This window comes from Myotis davidii, unplaced genomic scaffold, assembly GCF_000327345.1.
Source record: "Myotis davidii unplaced genomic scaffold, ASM32734v1 scaffold993, whole genome shotgun sequence".
NCBI lineage: Eukaryota > Metazoa > Chordata > Mammalia > Chiroptera > Vespertilionidae > Myotis > Myotis davidii.
Genome location: NW_006285483.1, coordinates 1661044 through 1673000, shown reverse-complemented (window position 1 = coordinate 1673000; position 11957 = coordinate 1661044). Strand labels below are relative to the sequence as shown.

At 41.9% G+C, this 11957-nt stretch overlaps 1 long non-coding RNA gene across 1 annotated transcript in view; it reads right to left on the bottom strand.

Moving 5' to 3' along the window:
* Nucleotides 1-1205: 1205 nt before the first annotated feature.
* The window catches only part of LOC107181908, a 13385-nt gene continuing 2633 nt past the window's right edge, over nt 1206-11957 (bottom strand). Inside the window, exon 2 of the long non-coding RNA XR_001512616.1 lies at nt 1206-1421. This is a non-coding gene — a long non-coding RNA (uncharacterized LOC107181908). The remainder of the gene's footprint in view (nt 1422-11957) is intronic.

The window sequence follows — 11957 nt, the reverse complement described above, 5'->3', positions numbered from 1 at the left end:
TGGGGTGCCTGGCCAGCCTGGGTGAGGGGCTGAGGGCCGTTTTCAGACTGACCAAGCCCCCGGTGACCGAAGCCCCCAGCCTTTTCTTTTTTTGTTTATTTTTTTTATTCGCTCCAGCTCCGTGGCCATGGCAACTGGAAGCAGGTATCTGGGGTTTATTTACCTTCTGTAATTGAAACTTTGTTGCCTTGAGAGGAGGCAGCATCCAGCTGGGAAGTTTGGCTTCCTCCATCACTGGAGCAAGGAAACCTCCTGCTCGCTCCAGCTCCATGGCTGCCGGTTGCCATCTTGGTTGGGTTAATTTGCATATAGTCGCTCTGATTGGCTGGTAGGCATGGCTTAAGGCATAGCAAAGGTACGGTCAGTTTGCATGTTTGTCTTTTATTAGTGTAGATGTGTCAATTCATAACCAGCTCTAGCCATGAGGTAAGGAATTAAAGTGTAAATAGTCAAGTATTTATATACAAATAAGGAGGGCCTTAGGCAAGAAAAGCAGGGCTGAAGCTGGAATCCCTGGGGAAACCAATACTTCCTCAAGCAGCAGTGTGGTCCAACCAGGTGGAGAGGTCTTCTCTCCCTTGTTTCCCCAATACACTCAGTCCCTGAGAACTGGAAGACACCTCCTCCCCCAGGGGTATAGGCTATTCTGGTGCTCTGTCCCCCTGGCTCACCAGTTATTTATAATACATTTGACCTCCTAACCATAGAGGATCATTCACTTTCACCTCCCTCAACAGGCCTTTGGAGTTGTCAGAATATTTTTGTCCCTGAGCCTATTTGCCCCTCCACTCCACCACCCCTCCACGTTCCCCTCACCCCCCCGCCAGCCAAGTTTTTAGATCATGCACAAATGTGTGCCTTGTCCTGGTGTAGCAGGTTCTTCACCCTTAAAAGCTAGTGTAAAATTCACAGGGTTTTTGGTATTCTTTTTTAATTAAAAAAAAAACCTCCCAGCCTGGCCAGTGGGGCTCAATTGGTTGAACATCGTCCCATGTACCAGGAGGTCCATGGTTGAATTACTGGTCAGGGCACATGTCCAGGTAGTAGGGGAGCATCTTTCTTGCCCTTCCTCTTTCTGAATAAAGAATCAGAAGCCTTTTGAAAAACAACAACAACAGAAACCCCTCTAAACTATTGGATAGCTACCAGGGAGTTGCTGGAGATAAAGGGTAAAGAAGAATGTGTGAGCAGTAACTGACCAAGACTTCCCTCCTCAGGACTTTATTTCAGGAAACGTACTGGTGGGGCCACTGCTCCATTCACTTGTCCTGCCTCAGCCTCTGTGGACCCCACTGCGGGTCATGTGTGTGCTCCTCCGCTCCCTCCAGCTCAGCCCAGCACCAAACCTACCTACTTCCTTCTGTGTCCAACACAGATCCTTCGACGCGTGATTCCAAGTGAATGTACTGGTTCCTCCACTCCTGCAAAGAGAGGAGAGTCAAAACTAAATCACATTAAGTCAGTGAGACTTAAATGCCTGAGTGAGTGAAAGAAATTCTGAGCGAACAAGATTTAATAATTGACCTAAATGACCAGACATAAATGCTGGTGGCTTAGCAATATGAGATGCAGAATGGTGCCAACCACACACAGGACAATAGCACAGCGCCACCCAGTGGAGCAGTGGGACTGGGAAACAGCCCAGCATGTTTTGTGGCAGGAGAAATGCAGAATTCATATTTAGCTGTCTGTTTTCTTAGGAGGGCTTTTTCAGGAGAAAGTGGCTGCTTTGGCTAAGGGATACGTTTAGACGTCTCAATGCCACATACAAGCAAAACATGGAACAGAAGCTACATGACAAGGGTTGTCTAATGAGGATGAGATTTTCTATAAGAAGATGCCTCTGAGCCAGCAAATACATAGTGTGTTTAAGGCACAGCCTGGGAATGGGGATCAGTGAGGTGTGGGGAATCCAGGAGGTGAGGAGAAACAAATGGGATTGTCCTGAAGACACATTTCCTGTCCCCTTTCAGTGGCTCACCAGATCACTAGCTCAGCAGGTACCAGCACGTAATGGAAAAATAGTCCCCCTTTCCAATGAGATAATTTTTTTGATCCAATAGCTTTCATGGTGGTGGTATAGATGTTCCTGCCTCACCTTCCCTGTAAGCGTGATGCATTCCATGCAGGCTCCCTCTCCACAGGACCTGTAGCATGGGACACATGGTCCAACTAAGTCTGGCCTAATCCCCTTCTATGGAAACGTGGGGATTGAGTAAACTCTGTTTTGTATTTTAAAATTTTTTTAAAGATTTTTTTTAAATGTGAGAGAGAAGAAAAAGAAGAGGGAGAGAGAAACGTCGATATGAGAGCAAAACATTGATTACATGCCCACTGCCAGGGATTGAGCCTGCAGCCCAGGCATGTGCCCTGACCAAGAATCCAACTGATAGCCTTGGGGTGTGTGGAAGAACATACAAGCCACAGAGCCACTCTCGACAGGGCTCTGTTATTCTGATTGGAAGTTTCCCCCAAAACAACCAAACACTATATTGTCACATTTGTCTTCTTTATATGCTGAGTTCAAGGAATTTTGTGCCCACAAAAATCTATAAGTTGTTACCGTGGCTGATTATTATACGGAGCAAGACTTGGAGCCTGGACTCAAGTCCCCAACCATTACAAGGGCATCATTCGTTAATATACGAGCTCAGGAGGTCTGAAGTCTGTCTCATTGAACCCCTGTATCACAGTGTATTAAACCTCAGTTCCTCCTCAAATGAACCTGTCTACATGGAAGTATGGATTGGCTTGTATAGGCATAGATTCTGGAAAGACACACAAAGGCTGGTGATGTTAGGTGTTTTGGGTGAAGGAATTGGATGGCTGTTAAAAGTGTAAGAGTGACTTCTGTACTTTTTCCACTTTTCTGCCTTTTTAAAATAATTGTGGTAAAATGCCCATACCATAAAATAGACCACCTTTACCCTTTTAAAAACTATATTTTTATTGATTTCAGAGAGCAATGGAGAGGGTGAGATAGAAATATCAATGAAGAGAGAATCAGTGATCGACTGCCTCCTGCACCCGCCCCTAGTGAGTATTGAGCCCACAACCCAGGCTTGTGCCCTGACTGAGCATTGAATTGTAACCTTCTGATGCATAGATTGACATTGAACCACTGAGCCACACCGGTGAGGCCCATCTTAACAATTTTTTAGTATACACGTCTGTGACATTGAGTACATTCACACTGTTGTGCAATGATCACCACTATCCATCTCCTGGACATTTTCATCTCGCAAAACTGAAACTCTACCCATGCCTGCTCTGCAACCTCTGGCAACCACCACTCTACTTTCTAGTCCTGTTAATTTGACCACTCTGACACCTTATACAAATGGGATCATACGATATTTGCCTTTTTGTCTTTGACTTTCTTCACATGGCATAGTGTCCTCCAAGTTCATATTGTAGCAAGTGGGGACACTGAATAATATTCCAGTGTATATACCACATTTTGTTTATTCTGTCCTCCCTTGTTACCTTTGCTTCTACCTTTTTGCTATTGTGAAGAATGTTGCTATGAATATGGGGATACCAATATCTCTTCGAGATCCTTGTATCTTTACCTTTTTAAAGCATATGAATGTGCTGCTTATTTGAAAAAAAAACAATAAATGAAAAATCCAAAGAATGAAATACAAATCAATAGGAATGAAAGTTGTATTTTTCCCGCTGGGGTGGAAAAATTTCAACCTCCTCAGGGGGCTCAGAAGGTTTACCCAGGAAATCCATAGGTAGATTCTCCTCAGGATAAAGGATATACATACTGGGATTGAAACGATCATCCTCCAACTGTTGTTCTAGATGCTGAGGTGTTTTTGCTAATTGGCTTGGAGTCCCAGCAACAACTTTGGTAAGCCGTTGATGCTGAGCTAGGATGATGAAGCTAAATTGGGACTAAATCAAAGGGCTTGGAATTCCCCCAAAAGGGGCTAGAACAATGGAAACATGACATACGCAAAGTGAAACCACACCTTAGGAATTCTGTCCTTCCTGTGTCTGTAGAGTTACTTCCCTGAAAACACATGGGCTGAGTTTCTGTCCCATCTCTGATTGCTAACCCTGGTCTTGAGGGAGTGAAGCAAAGAAAAGATCAGGGGCAATGGCCAGTTTCACTGAGGCTTTAGCATCCATGTGTCTTCCCTTGCTACTGTCAATTCCACAAATGTAGTCTAGCACCTGTTTCATTGGAAACTTTAGATCACAGACAGTGCCTTCTTCGCACCCCAACTCTCCTGCCCTAGTCTTCAACTGACACCCTGAATTACATCCCCTCACTTCTTGTGGGAACTCCCTTCATACTCATGATGCAATTTCTGAGAGCTGGCTTCTATGAGTTGGGCAGGACGAGAAGAAAATGGGAACAGCTGAATCAACCACTTCCTGATAATGGACCTTATTACCTACCCCCATGATTACAGCACTTTCTATATTGAGTTATATGTGTTATTTATACCATTTTCTCTTGAAAAAATGTAGATCATGTCCTGTGGACTTTAAGCCAAATTCATACCATGCCTTGTTGCTGGATTTAAACCAAATCCTGGCACATGATGATGATAACATGATGATTTTTCAGCCATAGTCTCTATTTCTTATATGTTTGTTCTTTTAATAAAGGCAATTTATTGAATATAAAATTCTATCTCAGTGATTATATATGTAAGCTTTTCCATATCAGTCCTAAGTCTAGGAAATAACCTTATGTCTTATGTGTTTTTCCTTGAAATGGAAAATAGCATACTTATATACAAAATATATGCTACTGCATATGTTGGATAAATAATGTGAGGGATTCTCAGGATGAAATTTCATATGTGGTAAATTGATGTTCCCAGGTAAAATAATTGCCCAGGATCATGCAGATAGAATTGGTCACTTTGATATTTCACTGTGTGAATTATTTACCAATGTTTCTCCAATGGTACCCACACCTGATATATAGTGGAACTTAATAAATATTTGGTGAATGAATGAATAAATCACTGATTTGACTAACAGTATGTGTCCCACTATGGAGTTGAAATACTAACAGGAATGAAAAGATCAGGAGGCCATGAGTCAAGGTTTTCATGTTTGGGGATGACCCAAGGCCTCTTAGGCAGTGGGGCAGAAAGTAGCCAGCAGTCACCACAGTGGATCCTCAGCAGGGAGGAGCTTGATTTGTGCCATAGCTTTCTGACTCATTCCAGCCTCTTTGAGGCCCCATGTCAGTCCAGCAGAGTGCTCCAGCCATGAGTACAGGGAATTCCGGCTGAACAATTCATGTTCTGTAACATCACTGCCTAGTCCTGCTCTGCTCCCCTCCTCATTCCTTCTCAAGCCCTGGCCCTGCTGGATTGGTTTCACTTCAGTTTCTGGCTCTGTAGTTTCATTTCCCCACGTGTCAATTTCAGCTCTCTCCCTTCAAGAGCAGAGGCTCCATGGATGGTTCACAGTTAACATTGCCCCTGTATGGTCCAGCCTCATCCTCCTTTTTTCAGGTGTGGCCCAGAGTCAGGTTGCAGCAGACTTGGCTCCATCTTTCAAGTAGGTAGAAACAATGTCCTGGGAACCCCTTTCTAGCATCCTAGAGAGGCAGTGTCTTCATGCAGCCCCTTCTCTCTGCTTCTCTATCTTGAGTTCGTATCATGCTCCTCTGTATGTATACAGTGGATCAAGGCATATATGTGGCATTGCTTCAGATCTTTCCCCTTGTCCCTGTGCTCCTTCTGTATTCTCAACTCACTAAAAGGCAACTCCTTCTACCCAGCTTCCAAGCCAGTAACCTGGGAGTCAACCTTGGCTCATCCCTCCACTTCACCTCCTTCATCTACTGTAGTCCCCCCTTATTTGTGGTTTCACTTTCCTTGGTTTCACTTAGCCATGTTCAATTGTGGTCCAAAATATTAAATGGAAAATTCAGATGTAAACAATTCATGGGTTTTAAATTGCACACTGTTCTGATCTGTTCGGCTGGGGACATGAATCATATCTTGGCCCAGTGTACTCATGGGGCAGAATTAAATACTGTAAGCATGGGTACATCCCACATCCTCTGCAGAGATTAATATTTAGAACAAATAAGGAAAACCACTATTTAATTCTCTTAATTTTCTAAGGAAGAGAGAGAAACCCATGGATTCCAGTTTTCAAAGATGTGCAAAATGTAAAACTGAAAGATATTTTACATCATAATTATAAAACTTTGGTTGTTAAGTTTTAAACATAAATTTAAAATAAGGACATTTCCCTTTTCTGATTTACTTACACTCTGGAGCCTTGACTTCTTTGGTGTCGTTTACAAATCTATCATATATTAGTTGTGTGTTCTTCCTTAGGTTAGTTACCTATCTGTGCTGCAGTTTCCTAATCTGTGATGGGATAATACTAGTAAGATTAAATACATTAGCATCTATAAAAGAATTAGAGCATCCCTGGCTCATAGTTAGTGCTATGTATTAGTTGCTGTTATCATTATTATTTTTAAAAAATATGTATTTTATTGATTTTTTACAGAGAGGGAGAGGGATAGAGAGTTAGAAACATTGATGAGAGAGAAACATCAATTCAGCTGCCTCCTGTACACTCCCTACTGGGGATGTGCCCACAATCAAGGTACATGCCCTTGACTGGAATCGAACCTGGGACCCTTCAGTCTTTAGGCTGACTCTCTATCCACTGAGGTAAACCAGTTAGGGCACTGTTATCATTATTACTGAATATTGCAATGAATTTATTTTATACATGTGCAGGCCTCTTGTTCTTTGCCTAAATAACCCCATCCACACACACTTTTCCTGGCTAATCATCCTTCAAGTCTCAGCTCAATTTACAAGAGAAAAATTAGAACAACCCAAATGGACTAACCTAAGTAACAATGGTTAATTATAAATTTTGGTGTTAACTTTTGGTATATACATGCAATGAAATACATTTCATACTTATTTTAAATAAGTTGAGTTTCTAATGACAGGATGAATATAAATAAATGATAATAAGATATGCTATTTCAAGAAAGACGATTAAGTAACATAGCAAAATGCAAAACTATGTCCAGAATGCTGGGCAATTTTGTTTTCTTGTTTCTTATTTTTTCTCAATTTTGTTAAGTGACCATGTATGTATATTTTCCATTGAAAATAAAACAAACTAATATAAATTTTTATAAAAATCAGGTATCACATTTTGGGGAAGGCTTTCTCAATACTTAACCACCACTTTCCAAAGCATGTCTCCCCTGTCTGACATAGCAGGTACTCAATAACAGTTTACTGATTTATTTTCCTCTATTGCTGGATGTTCCAGCCTGGAAAGAGCTAGAAACAGGTATAAAAGCACAATTTGAAGGAAGTAAGATTCTTCACGAAGAATCCTGAAGGTTTGTTGAACCCATCAAATACTGGTAACACTTTAAATTTCTGTTAGGAATGTAATATCCCAACTCATGGTATAGTCATTTCCCAGGGAATACAGGACACACCCTCTTCCCCTTAAAGTAAGGTCCTTGACACATGAAGATGAAACTCCACCAACAAGGAGAGACCAGGAGAGGTTCTAGCATATGTGATATGAGGGATTACAGAACATTAGAACTGGGGATAGCGGTCGTGGTGAAGATCAGAGCATTTGAAGCAAGATTCGCACAAAGAAAAAGGTGAGGACAGAAAGGATGGAGGAAAGAAGTGCAGTCTGTATGTATGTGGAGGTAGTGGTGGAGGCAGTGATATAAGGTAGGATAACAATGTACTTTATTTAATGACCTTGAAGTACCCCAAGATGTTGCTCTGCCCCTTCCTATCCCACATCTCTACAGTATCCAGGGTGTCTGTTTTTCTGTTTTCACACTTTCTTCTTTCTCAGAGCAGAAGTAGGTAGCAATTCAAGGCTGGTAGAGAGAGGGTGGGTCAGAGTGGCTAAGCTGAAGGTGGATAGAGATCTTGATCCAATCATCCTAATCACCTCACTGGCCCACTGCATGCACTATTGTATTCCTGGTCTTTGTGAGCTGCACCTGGTCACCTTCAAGTCAGCTTCAGGTCTCAGGGCTGAAGGCCTCTGAGAAAGCAGCTGCCAAACGAAGCAGGGCTTTACATAAACACAAGGAATTCCCTATGGATGGCTGGGAAGCACCCACATGCTTAGATTACATGTTTTATCCATAACATTGATAAACTCGTGGCTAGGTATATCCAATCCCATTTTCATACTGGGGAAACATTCCTTTTCCCCCCCTTTTTAATTTTTTCAATTAAAGTTACATTCACTATTCAATTACATTCACTATTAATTTATATTTGTTTTAGGTGTACAGCATAGTGGTTAGATATTTATATAACTTACAAAATTGAAAAAGATGAAGGGATTAAGAAATACAAATGGGTAGTTACAAAATAATTATGAGGATGTAAAGTGCAGCTTAGGGAATATAGTACATAATATTGTGATAACTGCATGATGTCAGATGGGTGTTAGCTTTCTTGGGGGATCACTTTGTAAACTATAGAGGAACATTCTTTATCTGGGTCTTCCAAGATTGATTCTTACTGATTTCTTTCCTTTTGCATTATGGGTCCAAGTGAACATATTGGAACCTTTATTTCTTTTCCCTTCTGTTCCATTCTTGTTCTAGGACAGAATGATGCAAAATACCCTCCTAAATTCAGCCCTAATAAGATGGCTCTTTGTGTGTGGCACAGCCCCTAGTGGTAATAGTTTCTCTTTTTGTGTTCACATTCTATATTTGTGACAACAGGTTAGAAAGAAAATAGATTTTAGAGTCAGAAGAATCTCATTGCAAATCTTGGCACTTCCACTTAAGAGTGTGGCCTTGAGCCGAAACCAGTTTGGCTCAGTGGATAGAGCGTCGGCCTGCGGACTGAAAGATCCCAGGTTCGATTCCAGTCAAGGGCATGTACCTAGGTTGCGGGCACATCCCCAGTAGGAGATGTGCTGGAGGCAGCTGATCGATGTTTCTCTCTCATCGATGTTTCTAACTCTCTATCTCTCTCCCTTCCTCTCTGTAAAAAATCAATAAAATATATTTTTTTTAAAAAAGAGTGTGGCCTTGAGATCATCAGTGAACTCTCCTCTGTTCTTCCATCCTTATTGCTTCAGGGAAATAATTATACCCCCACTCAGGGTCAAGGTGGGATTTGATGTTAGGTGAATAGACAACTTTCCCAGTGCCTGGCACATAGTAAATGTTCAGTGAGTAGATTATTGTCCTGCTGTATCCTCCTGCACATTCCATGCTGGACTCTTTCTTCATGTCCCAGAAAACATGTAGGGCACTGAGATCACTCAGTCCAGCAGAAGAAGGCCCAGGAATGTGACATGGAATTTTGGATCCTCTTTCCTTCTTTGACAATCCTGGAAAGACTGATGTGAAGCCTGCAGCTTCTGAAGGTGCCAACCACCAAGAGCAGCATGGAGCTCTTATATACAAACTCCTTCTAGCAGGTGTGAATGTTGCATCCTTCCTCTTGGGTTTACAATTCTCTCCTCCGTCTCAGTCACTGCCTTAGTGTACCACTTTAGAGTGCAGCCCACTTCTCCCCTCCACCTCATCCTTTCCATCATGATGACATCACCCTGGGGGAAAAGAAGCAGTGCAGAGCTTCTCACTCTCAGGAAAGCCTCTTCTCCGCCAAGACCATGAAGCTCTGTGTGGCTGTCCTCTCTTTCCTTGTGCTAGTGGCTGCCTTCTGCTCTCCAGCGCTCTCAGCACCAAGTAAGTCTGTTATTTCAGGTACTACTTCGAGAGCCATGGTATAAGCAAAGCCATGGTATAGGCAGAACCCACTTTTCTAGTGGGGGCTGATCCAACATTGGCATCTGGGGATGGGACAAAAGGGAGCTGGGAAAATTTTTAAGTAGGCTTCTGTCAAATGTAGTGTCTAGCAGACGTTCAGTAATATTCAAATTCCCGTTTCCTTAAAAAATAGTAACTCGTAGACTTGTTTAAGAAAGACCCTGTGTCTAGTGCCCATCAGTATATGAGTGGATAAAAAAAAGCTGAGGTACATTTACACCATGGAATACTATGCAGCAATAAAAAAGAAGGATCTCTTACTCTTTGAGACAGCATGAAGGAACCTGGAAAGCATGATGCTAAGGGAAATAAGCCAGTCAGAGAAAGATAAGTATCACATGATCCCACTCATGTGTGGAACCTAACAAACAAAATAAACTGATGAACAAAATAAATCTAGAGACCTAGAAGCATAGAACAGACTGCAGAATCTCAGAGGGAAGGCAGGGGAGGGTGGGAAGTAATCAAATAATTTTTATGCATATATGCATAACCCACGGACACAGACAATAGGATAGTGAAGGCCTGGGGTGGGCAAAGGAGACAGGCTAGAAGGGTCAATGGGGGGAAATAGGAGCTATATGTAATATTTTCAACAATAAAGATTTGATTTTTAAAAATGGAGGTATATGTGTGCTCTGAGACTCAATCCAGCTCTATGATCTTTGTGATGGATTACTACAAGACCAGTAGCCTTTGCTCCCAGCCCACCATGGTGTAAGTATCATGCCCTGGGCTGCTTTGGGATGCAAGGGCAAGGGCAGGATTAGATAAGGGGCATTTGGGGGCAGGGAGAGGATAAAACAGGAGGAAGACAGTCTCAGGGTTGAAGCCTTCCCAGACAGCAGTAAGGAATAGGTTATGAAGAAATTAGAGGCTAGGAAACCAGGGAAATTAAAAAAGATCAAAGGACATGTGGGCTAATTTCTTAAACCATGCTTAGAAAAACACATGGAAAAGTGATTGCTAGGGGATCTAGGGAATGAATGGGAAAATATAGCCATATTGATTGTAAAACTCATTGGTTCCTAATCTGGACAACCTTGAGGCCACAGCTAAATCCAGGGTAGAAGTTACAAGAAATTCATTTCTAGTATTGCCCCAGCAGCATCCTCTCACCCACTAGAACTGTCCAACATGAACAGAGGGAGATATCTACCACAGACAAGGTCCCATTGATTGTAATCTATCTACTTCTTGTTCCACAGATTCCAAACCAAAAAGGGCAGACACGTCTGTGCCAACCCCAGTGAGGCCTGGGTCCAGGACTACATGAATGACTTGGAGCTGAACTGAGCCACTCCAGGGACAAGGGCAGCAAGTCTCCAGGAAAGGTACCTGAGCCTGACACTTCTCACTGAGACACATCCTCTCCATGTTCACAGCTCCTCTCAGTAGTCTTTGTTCCTTCTCTTAATTTAATCTTCATTATGTGTTGTGTTATTTTATTGATGTTATTTCCATAATTTATGTTGGTTTTGCCAAAGGACACATATTCTCCATGGGGATGATCCACCATCAGTTTCTCTGCTATTGAGAATACATGGGTAGTGCAATTGATTCTGTGTGTTTTCATAAAAAAAAACTTTTTAAAAAAAGACAATTTATTTATTTTTTAAATATGATTTCGTATGAAGGGAATTGCCTGGTATTATTATTAGGGGCAAATTACCATTTCCAAACAAAATAAGAATGAGCATTTACTGAGAACTTCATATGGGCTAAATGCTCTAAAAATACAACCTCAATACTTTGAACGATGATTTTAACACCCATGTGAAGTAGAGACTCGTACCTTCAATTTTATAGATGAGGCGACGGGCACAGAGGTGATGTGACTTGCTTATGCTTGTAGGTCTATTTGGAGAGTACCATGAAAGAATGACTCAAAAGGACAGCTGTGATGATAAGGGTCATCATCTCCACATTTGGTAGAGAAGTTGTAAAAAGCAGCAACAGTACAATAATAGAGGAAAGACAAGGTATTGCAGAGTCAGGAAAGTGGGTCTCCATCACTTATCAGTGAATCATTAGAAAAGTCATCTTGCCTTACTGGACCTCAATTTTCACACTTGTAAAGTGGGGGTAATATGATCTACTTGGAAGGATTGTTATGAGGTCATGTGTGAAGCACCCATCACAGGATCTCATCTAAAAG